Raw genomic sequence first — 18501 nt, forward strand, 5'->3', positions numbered from 1 at the left:
TATGCTCTACGATGAAGAGTTGACAGATTGGACCTTGTAAAATTGCAAAGTGTCTGTAAGGCAAAGAACGCTGTCATTCTGACAAAATGTCTACTAATACCTTGAAAAAAGATCTTTGCCATCCTATATCTGAAAGAGAATTAATATTCAATATGTAAAAAGAACTCAAGAAGTTATACTCCAGAAAGTCAAATAACCCTATTAAAAATGGGGTACAGATCTAATCAAATAATTTTCAGCAGAAGAACTTGGAATGGCTGGGAAATACATAAAGAAATGTTCCACATCATTATTCATCAGGGTAATGCAAATCAAAGGATACACCAGGCAGAACGGCTAAGATTAAACATTCAGTTAACAGCAGATGCTGATCACCATGTGGAGAAAGAGGAAGACTCCTCAATTATTGGTGGGATTGAAATGAGGTACAATATTCCAGAAATTACTCTGGGCTTTCCTCAGAAAACTGGACATAGTATATGCTATCCCATTCCTGGGCATATTCCCAAATGATGCCCCAACATAGAACCAGGAGACACGTTGTACTATGTTTATAGCAGCTGTATTCATGATAGCCAGAAGCTAGGAAGAACCCAGATGATTTGACCACAGGAATGGGTACAGAAAATGTGGTTCATCTACATAATGGAGAGCCCCTCAGTAATCAAATACAATGACATCGTGAAATTCATAACAAATGAATGACACTATGAAATACCATCTGGAATGAGGCAATCAAATCTCACACACACACACACACACACACACACACACACACAACAAAAATAAAACACACACACACACACACACTACCCCAAAAGCTTGAATTACCCAACATACAATTCACATACGCAACCAAATCACACACATACAAAAAAAAAAAAATAAAACACACACACACACACACACACACACACTACCCCAAAAGCTTGAATTACCCAACATACAATTCACATACCACAACCAAATCACACACACACAAAAAAATACAAAAATTAAACACACACACACACACACACACACACACACACACAATACCCCAAAAGCTTGAATTACCCAACATGCAGTTCACATACCGCTTTAAGTTCAAGAAGAAGGATGAACCAAGGGAGGATTTTCTGTCTTAAAAGGGAATCAAAAATATTCATAGGACGTGATATGGAGATTAAGTTTAGAGCAGAGATTGAAGGAATAGCCATTCTGAGCCTGCACCACCTGGGGATGCAGCCCACATGCATGCAGCCCCCAAATCTAAACAACATTGCTGAGGCCAACAAGTGCATGCCCACAGGAGCCTGATAGAGCTGTCCCCTGAGAGGCTCTTCCAGATCACGACAAACACCGAGGCTGATGCTTGCAGCCAACCATTGCACTGAGAACAGGGTCCCCTTTGGAGAAGATAGAGAAAGTATTAAAGGAGCGGAAGTGCCTTGCAACCCAGGAAGGACAACAGTCGTCACAAACCAGATCTCCGCGGGACTAAAGCACATCCTGAAGACTGCACATGGACAGACTGGCGTCTCCAGCTGCATATGTAGCAATGCATGACCGTGCTCTGCACCAATGGGAGGAGCCCTTGGTCGTGCCAAGGCTGGACCTTCCAGTAAATAGAATGTCATGCTGGGAGGCAGCAAGGCGATGTTTTTTGCAGAGGGGGAAACACCTTTGAAGAAGACAGGGCAGCAGAAGAGGATAGGAATAGGGGGCTTATGGATGGAGCCCACACACATACAGCCTTTATATTTTTTATGCCTTTAACAGCTCAATGGCAAGGCCACTTCCTCACCTCCGAGTGGCTAAAATATCCCCCACTGATATTCCCACGTTATTATTTGCTAAAATCTATATCCCATCTTTCCTGCCCTGGACACCATTGGGCAGATCTCCTGGATCTGCTTATTTTCATACTCTTCTATGTCAGCTGCTTCTCTGTCCTGAAAGTCTGTCCTGGAGAATCTCCATGTCTTCTTACTCTCTGGTCCTTTGTCCAAGCATCCTGAAACTCCTGCTCTGCCTGCCCAGCCTAGACACTGGCTATCAGTATCTCTATTTTCCAATCAGAACCAACTGAGGCAGGGTCCCTGATTCATAAGTTCAAGACACTATGAGAAGCATGAGAATAAAAGCAACTACATTAACTATTTGTATGTGATTTTCTGGGAATAATATTCCCCAAACCACAAAGAGATACCTGTTAAAGTACTAGAATCATAGAAAATATCAAGTACACACATAATAATAATAGTAATAATAATAATAAATATTAATATTGATATAATATAATATTATAATAAAAGAAATAATAACAATAAATATAATAATTATAATAGTAAATAATATTAAAAATAAAATAATCATCATCATCATAATCGTCATCATCATCATCAAAGCATAACTGAACAGAGAAATAGAAATACAAAAATGGTGAAGGAAAAAGAATAAGTCACACATAAAGCTGATCACATGAGACTAACACCTGAATTTTCAATGGTTAGTCTAATATATAAATGGGCTTGGATCACTTTTCAACACGTTTTCAAAGAATACAGATACTAGCCTAGAATTTATTACCGAGCAAATGTATCATTCACATCAACACAAGAGGAGAAACTTTACACAGCATAATCACCAGGAAGCCATGTCTCTTCAGCAATCTTAGTCTAAAAGTAGGAAAACACATTCTGAAAATAAGGGATATTCTCAAGAGGACAGAAATGGTAAAAAACCCTGTAGTAATTCATCAGAAGAGGGAAAAAGTATGTGGCAACAACAAAATAAAAAAGACCCATAAATACTCCTCATTAATAACGCTAAGCATAGGGGTGGGGGCTTAAGCTCAGTGGTAGAGCGTATGTCTAGCAAGTACAAGGCCCCAAGGTTCAGTCCCCAGCTCCAAAAAAAAAAAAAAAAAAAAAAGCTAAGCATTAAGTATCCCACACCAATAATATAACGGCTATTAGTTTGTTTAAGAAAACAGGTTTATTTCTCCTGCATCCAAAAAGTACATTTGTTTTAGATACAATTGCATACTCGTGTTTAGAATGCAATTGCCCATATTTCTTTTTTTCTTTTTTTTTCTTTTTTTCCTTTTCTTTTTCTTTTTTTTTCTTTTTTTTTTTTTGGTAAGTATATTTAGTGTTCATAATTTTTTTATAAAAATCTTGAAGATTTTCTGTTTAATTGTAAGTATAGAATTTTCATTTAAATGTATTTCTTTTTTTCTTTTTTTGGGGGTGTGTTCCCCTCCCCACCCTTCCCCCATTACCGCCCTCCCCCTAACAATCACGTTCACTAGGGGTTCAGTCTTAGCAGGACCAAGGGCTTCCCCTTCCACTGGTGCTCTTACTAGGATATTCATTGGTACCTATGAGGTTGGAGCTCAGGGTCAGTTTAGGTAGTGTCTTAGTCCCTGGAAGCTCTGGTTGGTTGGCATTGTTGTTTATATTGGGTCTCGAGTCCCTTCAAGCTCTTGCAGTCCTTTCTCTGATTCCATCAACGGGAGTCCTATTCTCAGTTGTGTGGTTTCTGCTGGCATTTGCCTCTGTATTTCCTGTATTCTGGCTGTGTCTCTCAAGAGATCTACATCCAGTTCCTGTCAGTCTGCATTTCTTTGCTTCACCCGTCTTCTCTAATTGGGTCGCTGTATATGGGGCAACATGTGGGGCAGGCTCTGAATGGGTTTTTCTTCTGCCTCTGTTTTATTATTGGCCTCCCAATTTCCTGCCAAGGGTATTCTTGTTCCCTTTTTAAAGAATGAGTGAGTCATTCATATTTTGATCATCGGTCTTGAGTTTCATGTTTTCTATGCATCTAGGGTAATTTGGGCTAATAGTAACTTATCAATGAGAGCATACCATGTGTGTTTTTCTATGGTTGTGTTACCTCACTCAGGATGATATTTTCCAGTTCCCTCCATTTGTCTATGAATTACATAAAATCATTGTTTTTGATAGCTGAGTAGTATTCCTTTGTGAAGATTTGCCACATATCATAAGGCAATATTTTAAATGCTAGAAAGTATACTTTTCGGAGAACATTATTTTGTAAATTTATTTCATCAGTTTTCATTAGTTTTATCTGAATGAATATTATTTGCTAATATGTTTATATTTTAGGAAACTGTGTGTGTGTGTGTGTGCGCGCGCGCGCGTGTGTGTGTGTGTGTGTGTGTGTGTGTGTGTGTTTGATAATTCAACTCTAATATGACCAGGAAATTGCTTTAGTGATAATGATAATTTATGGGCACTGAGAATTTTTTTGATATAATATATATATATATATAATATATAATGCATGTATACCTATATATATGAAAATATGTTCTGTATATTTTCTTCAAAGCACTGTTTAGATATGTATACTAGATTAAGCCTTCTAATTGCAGTTTTAGATTTTTCCAACACTAATTTTATCTTCTTAGGTGTCTAGAAAGAAATACATGGAATCATGAATCATCTCAACTTCAAATGTAGGTACACTCAATGTTATATCTTCCTTTTAAACATGATTGTTCATCTTTGGACCATAAAATATATATGTATATATTTAATATCCTCTATTTATATTAGAAAAGTGTGCTACATTGTATATATGTATTCGTTGATAACTTCCTTCTGTAACCAAATTTTAAGAATAAATTACTTATGTACATTATTATAAAATCTAAGATCATTGAGTTTTTTACCAAAATGAAATACCATAATGCATAAATATAAGAAGCATTTCTTGACTGTGGCTATTAACAAAACATATTTGATATACAAACTCTATAAACTTATTTTGATATTAACCATTAAAGTTTCTTCAAGTAGTTGTACAACTTTTAATAAAGGGAAGTCACCAATTCTGTCAATATTTTTTTCATTCTATATTCCCTTAAATTGTAAAATACATTTTTATTTAAATAAGTCATAACCTAAAGGGAAATATTATATAGACAGCAAAAGAGACCAAAGGAAATTAGTACCAAACTCTAATATTTTTGTCAATATCAGAAATGGCAAATGATAATTACTTTATTATTAATTTAATGAGACAAGATATCTTTTTTATTTAATAATTTTTCCTGAATATTTTATGTATTTACATTTCAAATGTTATTTCCTTCCCTTTTCTTCCATAACATCCCTGACCGTCTTCTGTGAGGATGTTCCAATTCCCACCAATCTACTTTAACCTCAATGCTGTGGCATTACCCTACATCGGGGATACAAGCCTTCACAAGATTAAGGGCTTTTCCTTCCAATGATGTTAGAGCAATCCTCTGCCACCTATGTGGCTGGAGTCATGGGTCCCTCAATCTGTACTCACTAGTGGGTGTTTTAATCCCTCGAATTTCTGGTAGGTCTGGTTGGTTGATATTGTTGTTCTTCCTGGGGTTTTGCAAACCCCTTCAGCTCATTAAGTATACTCTCTAACAACTTCATTGAACCCCCTTGTTCAATCCAATGTTTAGCTACAATCATCCTCACCAGTGTCAGTAGAGTTCTGCAAGAGTCTCTCAGGAGACATCCATATCTGACTCCTGTCAACAAGGACTTGGTGGCATCAGCAATAGTGACTGGTTTGTGTGACTGCATATGGGATAGATCCACACATGGGGTAGTCTCCGGTTGACCCTTTCTTCAGTCCCTGCTTAACTCTTTATCCTTGAATTTCCTCCCATGAATATTTTTTATCCCTTCTAAGAAGGAATGTAACATCTGCATTTTGGTCTTCTTCCTGTGTGGGCTTCACATGACCTGTGAATTCTTTCTTATGTATTCCACACTTTTGGGCTGATACACACTTCCAATAAATGTATACCATTTGTGTTCTTTTGTGACTGGGTTACCTCACACAGAATGATAATTTTTGGTCTATCCTAAGAATTTTATGCAAACATTGTTTTTGATAGGTTAGAAGAACACACGTGTGTAAATATTTCATTTATCCATTACTATGTTGAGGGACATTTAGTTTCTTTTCAGCTTCTGGCTATTATAAAAAAGAAAGGTTGCTTTCAACCTGTAGCATCATGTGTCCTTCTTATATGTTGGAGCATCTTTTGCGTATATATCCAAGAAATGGGATTGTGGTATCCTCAGGTAGTACTATATACAACTTTGTGAGAAAATTCCAGACTGATTTCCAGATGGTTATACCAGCTTGCAATCTGACCAACAATGGAGGAGAGTTCGTCTTACTCCACGTCCTTGTCAGAATCTGTTGTGAATATCTTATCTTAGCCATTCTGAGTGGTCTGCTGTGTAACCTCAGAATTTGTTGATTTTCATGTACCTGATGGCTAAGGATGTTGATATTCCTCAGTAGAGAATTCTTTGTTTAGTGCTATTCACCATTTTTGAAAGGACTATTTGATATTCTGGAGTCCAACTCCTTGAGTCTTTGTAGAGATTGATTTTAGCCCTCTATCAGATGGAAGATTGGTAAAGATCTTTTCTTACCCTATTGATTTTACCTTTTTCCAAATTCCAGTGTCCTATGACTTACAGAAGCTTTATGAAGTCCCATTTGTCAATTCTCGATCTTGGAGCAAAGCCATTGGTGTTCTGTTCAGTAAATTTCCCAACTTTTTCTTCTATTAGTTTAAGATTATATGTTTCTTGTGGAGATACTTGATCCACTTTGACTTTAGCTTTGTACAGGGTGATAAGTATTGATTGATTTCCTTTCTTCTACATGCTAACCTCCAGTCGAATGGGAACCATTTGTGGAAAATGTTATTGTTCCATTGGATGGTTTCGGTTCATTGTCAAATATCAAGTGGCCATAGGTTTGTGCCTTCATTTCTGGGCCTTCGTTTATATTCCATTGATCTTCCTGACTGTCTCTGTACCATTCCCATTCAATTTTTATTATAATTGTTCTGTAATACAGCTTGAAGTCATCGATAGTGATTGAGGCTGAAGTTCTTATACTGCTGATGAACGTTTTCTCTATCATGGGGTTCTTGTTATTCCAACTGAATTTTCAAACTGCTCTTTCTAACTCTGTGAAGAAATGAGTTGGAATTTTGATGGTGATTGCCTTGAATCTGTTGATTGCTTTTGCCAAGATGGCCATATTTACAATATTAACCCTGCACATGATTGAGCATGGGAAATTATTCCATCTTCTGAGGTCTTCTTCAATATTTTTCTTCAGAGACTTGAAGTTCCTGTCATACAGAACTTTCACTTGCTTGTTTAGAGTCAACCTGAGGTATATATTATTTTTTTGACTATTTTGAAGGCTGTCATTTCCTTAATTTCTCCTCAAACTTTTTATCCTTGAAGTGGAATGCTACTGATTTGTTTGAGTTAAGTTTTCATTCAGGCACTTTGCTGAAGTTGTTTTTCAGCTGAAGGAGTTCTCTGATGAAATTTTTGAGGTCACTAAAATATAAAAGCACATCATCTAAAATCGTGACTTTTTAACTCTTTGCTTTCTAAATTTTTCCGTTTTTCCTCGTGTTTTTGTCTAATTTTTGTGGATAAGAATTCCAGTACTATATTGATGGAGTAAGTAGAAATTAGGCAACCTTTTCTAGTTCGTGATTTTTTTGGTACTGCTTCAAGTTTCTCTCCAGTAAGTTTGATGTTGGGAACTGTTTTTTTTTGTTGTTTTTTTTTGTTTGTTTGTTTGTTTTTTTTGTTATATTGCTTTTGCTATGTTTAAGTATGGGCGTTGAATTCCTAATATTTTCCAAGACTTCTAACATGAAGAAATATTGATTTTTTTTTAAATTTCTTATCAGCATCTAAAAAGATGATCATTTGCCCCCCTCGCGAGTTTATTTACATAATTGGTTCTTCTATATGCTGACATCCAGTTGAACCATAATTTCTTGAAAATTCTGTCTTTTTTCCATTTCATGGTTATAGCACCTTTGTCAAAGAAAAAGGGACCATAGGAGTGTGCACTCATTTCTGGATCTTCAGGCTAGGATATCTGGTGAAATTTTTAATTACCATGGATTAAGAAACCAAGACATTCCATGACAAAGCCAAACGTACACAATATCTTTCCACAAATCCAACCCTACAAATGATAGTACATGGAAACTTACCACACTAGGAGGGAAACTACACCTTAGCAAAAAGTAGGGAATTAATCTTTCAACAACCCAAAAGATGATATCCACACAATTGTAATTACATTTCTAACAACAAAAATAACAGGAAGCAACAGCCCAGTTCATTTAATATCTCTTATTATCAATGGACACAATTCCCCATTTAAAAAGACATAAACTAAGAGACTGAAAACATAAAGAGGATGCAAGATTTTGCTGCATACAGGAAATACACCTTAGAGAAAAAAGACAGAGTATCTCAGGGTAAAAGGATGGAGAAAAATGCTAAGCAAATGTCCCCAAGGAACAAGCTGGAGTAGCCTTTCTAATATTGAACAACACTGACTTTCAACAAAAAGTTATCAAAAATGATAAGGAAGGGAACCATACCTTTCAAAGAAAAATAATACTACGATGAACTTTCAATTCTGAACAACTATGTTTCAAATGCAAGGACACCTAAATTCATAAAAGAAACGTAACTATAGCTCAAAGCAAATATTGCACCACACACAATAAATTGTTGGAGACTTCAATTCTGCACTCTCATCAACGGACAATTTATGGAAACTGTAACTAAACAGATATAGTTAAAATAACAGAAGTTATTTTAATAACAAAAAATCCAAATGAATTTAACAGATATTTAGGTAACATTTCTTCCTAAATCAGAAGAATATACCTTTTCCTATGCACCTCATTGTAACTTCTATCAATTTGACTATATACTCATTCACATAACAGGCCTCAATTGATACCAGAATATTGAAGTAATCCTATGCATCCTATCAGATCCCCATGGACTAGGGCTGCTCTTCTATATTTTATTATTTTTTGTATTTGTTTAAATTATCGATGACTTATTTATGTGGTATTTTTGAAACATCATCTTTCTTGATAGTTTGTCACTATGCAATAAAGACTGGGTTAAACCTAGTGGTAGTTCTTCCATTTTTGCCTCTACAATAGCAGGAGTGATTTCGCCATTTCAATCGAGGTTTATATACTACATTTTGAGTTAACTCTTTGTGCATACATTGCATTTAATGTTTTCCTATTTGTTTGAATATATATTTGTATTATCTACCTTAACAAATTTGCAATCTTATAATGGAATTTTTAATTTCATAACTTCAAACTGTAACTTTTGATCTTATTTTGCTTATATTTTTCACCATTTTAAATGCATTTTTTCTTTGTGAATACTTTTCCTTCTTTATGTATGTTCGTACCTTAATGGGATTTTGTTATTGTTTATCAATGGAAAAATGCAATTTATTCACAGCAGCAGCCATATATGAGGCAGAATACAAGAGTTAATTAGCTATTCCAATAGTATGGATTGCTTATTAAATATAAGAATCTCTGAAAATAAGAACAAAGATGAATTTCACACTACCCTTCCCAATGATACCATCATGCAATAATGCCAGGTAGTATGCTGTTCTCATGTGGTGGTGGGAAATAATTTATGGAAGAATAAAAGCACATAACACAGAAAATTTAAAGAATCCCTTTCCCCCTACACACAGATACATAATGGTATTATAGGGTGGTCAATAAAAATAATTGAAGTGGAAGTAAACAATTATGTTGCTACAAGATATTGAAGTCAAGGAAGAATTTTAAACCATGTTCAACTATATAATTGTGAACATTTGTTCCCAAAATTGTGGGTTGTTCCCCAGGACAATAATAGCTGGACTGATCCCACCTTTCATCTATACAAAGTGGGGAACCATGGCCCTAATGGGAATGATGAAGACAAAAAACAAAAACAATAACAAAAGGGTATATTGATAGAAGCAAACCATTACCGAAAACTACCACAAACAACTTTATATTCTAACAAGAAAAGGGACCAAAACTAAAGTCACATTTGAGCACCCTATGTGAAGACAAAAGTGAGTGGGCCATGGAATTTCCCCCTTTCATGTTTTTCAAGTACTTTACAGAAACAGGAATCTGAGACTGCTTTTCCATGATTTATTTAAGGTTTTTATAGCCCTCATATATTAAAATATTTGAAAGTATTGATAGTTGCTGCCTAGGTTTTTTCCAAGTTCACAAACTTCTTGGAGTAAAGTTTCAAAATGTAACTAGGCCCAACCCTGAGGCGTAAAACTACAGCAAGGCAATAATAATAGATATTTTCAAAGCACAAGCACTATAGTACTATACTATTGAGTACAGTGATCCAAATTAATTCAAATAGCTCAAGAGAGCAGGAAGATACATCTAAAAAAGCGTTAGAAAAGTGTAGAAGAATCAACTCTTTCCTCGTGTATGTCAGCATTTATGGTTCTGCAGTAAATCCTAAGAGGCGGTATTCAAGTAGGAATGGAAAGAAACAACTCAGGACAAGACAGGGAGATAAACTAGCATCGTGGGTTTATATAAGAGAATTACGTAGAAATGAAAATGTCTTGTAAAATTAAAAAGTTTTTTTTTCATTATTTTCCCCTTCCAATCAAAACAGACAGTCATGAATAATTCTCTTCTAAGGCTTCCATAAAACAGTTTAAACAAAAATTAACATAAACTTTTAAAAGTTTGAAAATGAAACAAAAGAAAAAAATTGCGTATGTTTCAGAGCAGAATCACAGGGAAATGAGATGAATCTGGTCAAGATGAAACCTAGAGTGGCAAGCAGGATCTAGAATTAAGAACTGCATAAGAAAGGCAGTGGAGTAGTGACAGGAACATGGCCAGGCTTGACAGATAAGGCTGGGCCCTTTACAGGGACACAGAATGAGGTAAGAAAATATTGCAAATAAAGCAGCACCTTTCCTTTCTGCTCACCTCAAGTATCCCATCCCTGAAAAAAAAAACCCATTTTGATAATAATACAGAAGAGTTATGGTATGTCACTCACTTCCCATTTGCATTTAACCCTCTCTCTGATGTCAGGAAATATGAACATTTCGAATTTCCAAGAAGAAAAATTCATCGCTAGGTATATGGATGTCCTGAGGACCAAGTGACAAACTGAAATATGTGAGAGCTGAGAAGGTGGAGACTGTCTCATTCCACAGAGCAGAAATGTGACTGCAGAAGTTAAGAATGGATAAGCCAACCATAACATGTAAACTAGTTCTCATAACATTAAACTTATTCACATTATTCTTAACTGTACTTAGTACAAATCACTTTCCAGCTCAATCTTCATTTTGAAAGATGCTGATCTTTCCTGCAATGTGTCTGTACCGTCTTCTCTTCCTAGTATTGGCTTTCATCATGGGGATAATAGATGATTGTGGCTGCATAGGTGATGTTTTTATTTCTATATATCACTCCCTTTATGTACTATATGTGTAGTAACTTTTAATGAGTTTCATTTGGAGAAGGTATGAATGATTGATCTAATATATATGGTTTAAACCTCTATTGAGATTATTTAGAACATATCAGGTATCCATTCTCTGTAAATAATTGCTTCTCTCATATGATAAAGAAACAATAAAATTTTATTCTAGTCAAAATAATTCTCTATAATTTTAATATCTAAAGATACAGAAGAACATTAAGATAATGTGGAACAATAGATCAGTTGTACTGTATGTTCATTTATTTAAGAATAACCAGAATCATTGAGATGTTTCTGGAACATAATATAGGAACAAAAAACAAAGCATTGAATAAATAGTGGCAGAACAACAGGGTCATTTTGTTAAATGTAGCTTACTTCAGATCCACTGTTTTATTTAGTAAAAATTCAATTTAAATACTCTTCAGTGTATTTCATCCTGTCATTGACTCTATTTTCAAAGCTCTATCCCATAACTAGCATGATTATTAAATTTAAAACCAGGAATTTTGAGTGTGTCACTCACATTCTGCATTTCCTTATTTGTGTTTTATTCTGTTCCCAATGGCCATGTTGTGTTGAAGAGAGGAATAATTTCTGCCTCATTTGATGAAAATTTTCTGAAAGCATATATTATTCATAGTTTTAAAATGCTGTGCATATGTTTCATAGTACTGGATATTATAGTTAAAAATCACCTGGATAAGGAATTTTGCATGAATATCATAACACGCTAAATAACTAAAGAGAAAACGTAGAAGAAGTAGATATTTATTAAAATTTTTACTCTTCTAGAGTTTGTAACTATACAAAATATGAGCAAATCACTTTTTTCTGTGAAATTCACATTCATGAGCTATTACATTCTTACCAAACTCTTCTGTCAGCTCCCATAAAGTTAAATTAAATGCTAATTCCAATCCAAAATGTTTGCAGAAAGTAAATGGGTAAATTATTTGTCTGCATGTACTAAACAAGCATCTAATGTAAGTATAGGATTGCTCTTAATGAAATAAGAACTACCAGATATAATGGGAAAAATACATCTATTAAAGTAAATTTTTTGTTGTATAACACCTATTAATTCATGGTCTGAGTAATGGCTTAAATCACCAAACCTTGAACAGTAAATAGGAATTTTTAGTGAGTTAGAGGTTCTCTCAAGCATCTTCAAGCAAATCGATCTAAAATATTTTCCTTTAAAATTCTTCTAAATACACTTATCATGGAATATTCGACGTCACAGAAAATAACTCCAACATAATTTCATTTGCTCAAAACAAGACATTGTCTTTCTTTCTTCCGGCCCTCCCCATAATCAGTCTACTACCAAACAACATAAATTTCAAACATAGCTGTCTGATATGAATCTTTTTCTTTATCACTGACACTACTTCCAGATTGACTTCGAAAACATCATTCAAGTCATTCTGTGTGTCATTTCATAATACGTAAGTAACCAGATTCCCTTAGTATGTACATAGAGATTTAAACAAACTTATTTCAAACTATTCAATGTTTCCTTAGACATTTTCCATAAATAAAACTTTATATCTTTCATATTGTTTCTGTAAGCCCATATGTGATATCTAAGCTTCAGCATTATTTGGTCCTCTCTTCCATCACTTAATCTATACAAACTCCTTTCAAATTTACTTTTTGTATATGTCAAGCTCTTTTCCTTTTACTGACCTCATATTTGTAGTAATATTGCCCAAAGTATAGTTCAATTATTTTTCATCTAATTTAACTTAGCTGTCACTTCCTTAGGACAACCTCCATGACCTTATTTCTAAGATAGATTCTTCAGTTATTTGCATACAATCAACTCCAACACACTGATTTATGCATTCATTTCTTTCTTTTTTTATATCATACTGCAATTTTTATAAGAGAAAGCTCATAATACTTTTTATTAATCCCTAATCTATACCACTATTATGGAGCCTGGTACATTAATGGAGACTATTATTTTTTACATGATTCAGTAAGTTGTAAAAATAAACTATATACTATTCTTCATTTTAATGAATATGCATTCCATCCATTGGTTAAACCATCATGAAGTATTTATTTGAGTTCCTCAATATGTTACAATTCAATGACCTAGTTGACATGCCTAAACATTTTTATTTGTCAACGATAGTCTATTTCATATTCAACAGCAATGCTTTGTTGACTGAGCAATTATCTCAGCTAAGAATATTTTGACAGGAAAGAAAAAGATATCTAATTTTAATTGATAGCACCCATGTAAAAATGCCAGGTTCCAATCATTTGTGGTCCCATCTCTGAAAATACAAAGAGATGATCATTCCTAGGGGCTTACTGGTCACGCAGTCAAAGTTCATTTGTGAGCTGTTTCAGTGAAAGATTAAAAACCAAGAGCATCCAAAGCTGTGTTTACAGAGGTGAACCTGTACCTCATCTCTCTGTCCCCAGATCCCACCAGGAAATGGCTGAACTTCCAGGAGTGCTGACACACTCAAGATCACAGGAGAGACTACCACTTTTCAGGGGGAACTGCCTGGGGCCCTCAGAACCCAGGAACAGAGGGGCAGTCTGTTACAGGATACTTCTGATTTTTATCTATTCTATGTCGCTGAATCTGATCCACAGCTCTTGGTACACAAGATCCTTCAGGAGAGAGCTAGTGTCCCTGGAGTCCTGACACATAGACTTACAGGAGGATCAATCCATTGTCAGAGACTGTAAAACCAGCTAACCCCAGAGATAACGAGATGGCAAGAGGGAAGTATAATAGCCTAAGCAATATAAACCAAGGTTACATGACATCATCAGAACCCAGATCTCACATCAACACAAGGCTAGGATACCCTCAACACAACAGAAAAGAAAAAGAAATGTTTGTACTTCAAATCACTTAACATGATGATGTTAAAGGATTTTAAGAATGAAATAAATAATTCCATCAAAGAAATACAGGACAACAGATTTAAAGAGAAAGAAGGCCTTACAGAGGAAAAACAAAAATCCCTTAAACAATTACAGGAGACTTTAAGGAGACCATAGGCAAATGGATGAAACTAGAAAGTATCATCCTGATGGAAGTAACACAAACACAAATAAACACACATAGAATGCACACACTTGTAAGTGGAAATTAGCATAAGAGCTCAGAATATCCCCAAAAATCTCATATACACTCTGCAGCTCAACAAGAAAGGACAAAGAGGGACTGCTTCAATCCCATTAGAAGGGGGAAGAAAATTATCTTGGGAGGCACATGGAGGAAGGACCCTTTGTGGGAGAGGGGAGTTAAATGGTAAAACAGGAGAGCAGGATAAGATGTGAGAAGAGACAGAAGAGAAGCACAGAGGACCAGGAGAATGAGTATAGAAAGAAGGAACATTGGAGGATGGGCATAACCTCTAGAATGTCCCAGATACTAAGGATGCAACAGGTTCTCTGGACTCAACAGTAATGACATTAGCCAACATCAACAACAACAGTGAAATTGAACCTGAAGACACCACCTGCAGTATATAGACATGGCCACAGTGCAAGGATGGGGTACTCACCCATCTCTTATTAAATCAGAGTTATCCATGTCTATTGTAATGCAGGGGTAAATACGGAGCAGAGGTTGTAAGAAAGGCCATGCATACATGTGCAGACACCAAAATGGAGAGTGTTGCTGATGCTGAAACATGCTTGCAAACAGGAGTCTAGTATGCCAGTCCTCTGAGAGGCTCTGCCAGCACCTGACTGATACAGATGCAGATATTCACAGCACATGATTGAAATGAGCCTACAGATCCCAATGTAAGATGTAGGGGAAGGGATAATGGAGCTGAAGGAGACTGTAATTAACAACAATATCAATTAACCAGAACTCTCAGGGCTGCCATGGACCTAACCACCAACCATAGATTATACATGGTCTGGTATCCTACATATGTAGCAGAGGACTGCCTCAACACACATCAGTGGAAGGGGAAGCACTTCGTCTTTTGGATTCTTGATGTCCCAGAGAAGAGTGATTCTTGAGGGGTGAGGAAAGAATGAATGAGGCGTACGGAGTCAGCCTCTTAGTGACAAAGAGGAGGAATATGTGGAGGTGGGGTTTATGGAAAGGGGGTAATATTAGAAATATAAACAAAATCAATGGTTAATAATACTACTAAAAGAGGAATGGTATTTTCCATACATTACTTTACTGCACAGGTTAGCTTAGAACATTTATTATTTCCTAGATACATATTTCTTCCTTTCAGTACCTGATACCCTGTTTCTCTGAAGAGTGTAGCCTTAGATCTTCCTCCTCATTCAAAGAAGGCATAACACTTAACTCCTTGCTCCAAGCAAGGGTGGTTGTAGATATGTCTGTAAAAGGAAGGAGGCATTTGTACAATCTTATTGGGAGTCACCAAAAGAATTATTTAAAAGCAAAGCTTGTAACACAGTTTGTGTTCAATCAACTTTCCAGTATAGAAAGCATTACAGGACTTCTGGCCAGGCAACTGCATACAATGTCAAGAGACATTTAGAATTTCAATATATGTGACTAGAGAATATATTTTCCATTGTGTAGCATACTCAATATTTCAAAAATATCATCATGGAAAGAATATTAAGAGCTTTAGGACAAAAAATAGTGAGACATCAAGGAAGAAGCGTCACAGTAACACCTGAAACTCACATGGAATTCTAATATCAATCCCATGCATTCTATGCTCTATTCAAATCCTATCACATGTTCATTCCCTAACACAGTCAACCAGTGATTTTCTAGTCCCTGCAGTCTCTGAGGAACAAGGGTCTAGATCAGCCTTTCCCATTCGGTTTTGAGGTTCTAAGACATCACTGCACCAAAGCTGGTGTAAGAGGCGTTTGACAGCACAGACTCCTAAGCACCCTTTGCCCTTTACATTCATGTTGCTCCTTCAGGAATCGCTTGTCACGACGCCTGACACAAAACAGGTATCACTCCGGACTCAAAGGAAGAGAGTCAACATGGTTCCTCCTCATTCAGAAAGCTTGGATTATCGCATCGCTACTACAAGCAGAACTGACAAGTGAGGCATCTCCTGGCTGGGCCTTGCAGACCTCACGACTGCCCCTTGCAGACCTCGTGACTGCCCCATGCAGACCTGGCTACTGTCCCAATCAGACCTCGCAACTGCCCCGTGCACACCTCGAGACTGCCCCATGCAGACCTCGCTACTAACTCGTGCAAACTCGAGGACAGCCCCTCTCGAGTTTTGTTTGATTCCTGAGATCAATGGTCACTTGAGATTTCCCTGCTTTGACTTACGGACTTGTCCACAGTTCTCTGGAGAGAGAGAGAGAGAGAGAGAGAGAGAGAGAGAGAGAGAGAGAGAGAGAGAGAGAGAGAAATACTCAAAGGATACAGCTCACGTGATGCTCACCAAGACTCACAACTGCCAAGTACTTTCACTGCCCCTTCATGTGGTAGTGTTTAGAGAGGACAGAGAGCCTCATCCCGGACTTTACCCTCTGACAATGCACCAACAATTTCCCAGCCTCCATGGCCTGGGAACCCCTTCAGAGTCCCCCAAGGTGATTATAACACCGGAATGCAACAGGGGAATCAGTTGAAGGATTCCCAGCCTCCACAGACTGGATGCCCATTCAGTGTCCCCCAAGCGGATTATAACACCAGACTCCAATGGGGGAAGAACTTGAAGGGTTCCCAGCTTCTGCAACTTGAGAACGCCTTCAGTGTATCCCAACCGGATTATAACATCCTACCCCAAAGGGGGAAGAACTTGAACAGCAGAGACCCGAGCGACTTTCCAACTCTGGGACTACTTAGATGGATTCGGCACAAATTCAGATGTTCAAAAACCAATGAAGACCAGAGATTCAAAAAACCTGATGCTCGTGTTGCAGAAATGCTGCAGAAACTCAAAGATCATATAAAGGCTTCAGTCAATAAGAGGGCCCTAGACCCCAGAAGGGAACTGACAGAGAAGAAGAAATGGACAGTTCCACTTCCTCTGAGGGTTCCTGAGGGCATGAGTAATCCACTGACCAAGGATAGTAGATTACTGAATAACCCACTGGCATAATATATATGTCGTATGTATGTAGTATGTGTATAGTATGTATGAGTGTAATATGTGTGTATATATGTAGTATGTATGTATGTATGTATGTATGTATGTATGTATGTATGTACACCCATGTGCAGTGACCCACGGAGATCAGAAGAGGGCATCAGACACCCTAGAGTTGGGGATCATCTGATATAGTTGCTGGGAACTGAACCTGGGTCTTCTGAGAGGAATGCAAACCTTCTTAACTGACATTATTTCAGTTTCCCATCATTTGTGAAACATCTTACCATAGATTGTGTCTTGTACTACACAGTGTTCATTTTTTGGTGCAATGGTGTCCCTTCATTCAGACTGGGTTTTGACGGTCTGTTGAACATGTAAGTCTGGCATGGCAGAAAGATAGTGTGTGTGTGGGGGGGGTGCTGCTCTGATGCAAAGAGGGACATTGCACTAACTGCCTCAGTCACTGTCTCTGCTGGCCTGCACTCTGCAGCATGTGCCTTTTGCAAAGCCAACAGCTTTTGGTGTTACATGAGATGACAGCCCTTGCAGCCTCCTCTAGATCCTCCTCTGTACATCCACAGGGGATCATCTTGAGGTATTCCTGAAAGGAAATCCCTGATAAAAATTCTCCAGTGCTTAGTAGATCCTCAGGCTAAAGCCCAAACTCGTTGTTGGGAAAAAAAACCAGCTCCCAGTCAACCACAGCCTGACATCGGGTCCCCTTCATCCTGCCTGCCATTTAGCCCACTAACACTTCTATTCTGATAGGGTCGATGATCATATTTGATAAGGGGCCCAGCACATTCCAGTGTGGCCTTCATTGTAACCACTTACATCACCAATGACTCTACTTCCAATGAATATCACAGCCTGAGCAGCCAGGACTTAGGATGAAAAGAGAGGCTGGTGCATAAGCCAGACACTCACGATGTCTGGGATACTGTCTTACTTTATTAAATGATTAAAAAAATGTATACAAAATTAGAGAAGTTTGTACCCGAAGAATGGATTAGCACTTTCATGTTTATAATTCCTTCACCTGCTCTCTATAAGCACCTACAACCTCCAGGGACTCAGATAAGCCAGAATTA

Source organism: Rattus norvegicus, chromosome 11, assembly GCF_036323735.1.
Source record: "Rattus norvegicus strain BN/NHsdMcwi chromosome 11, GRCr8, whole genome shotgun sequence".
In the NCBI taxonomy this organism is placed as follows: domain Eukaryota; kingdom Metazoa; phylum Chordata; class Mammalia; order Rodentia; family Muridae; genus Rattus; species Rattus norvegicus.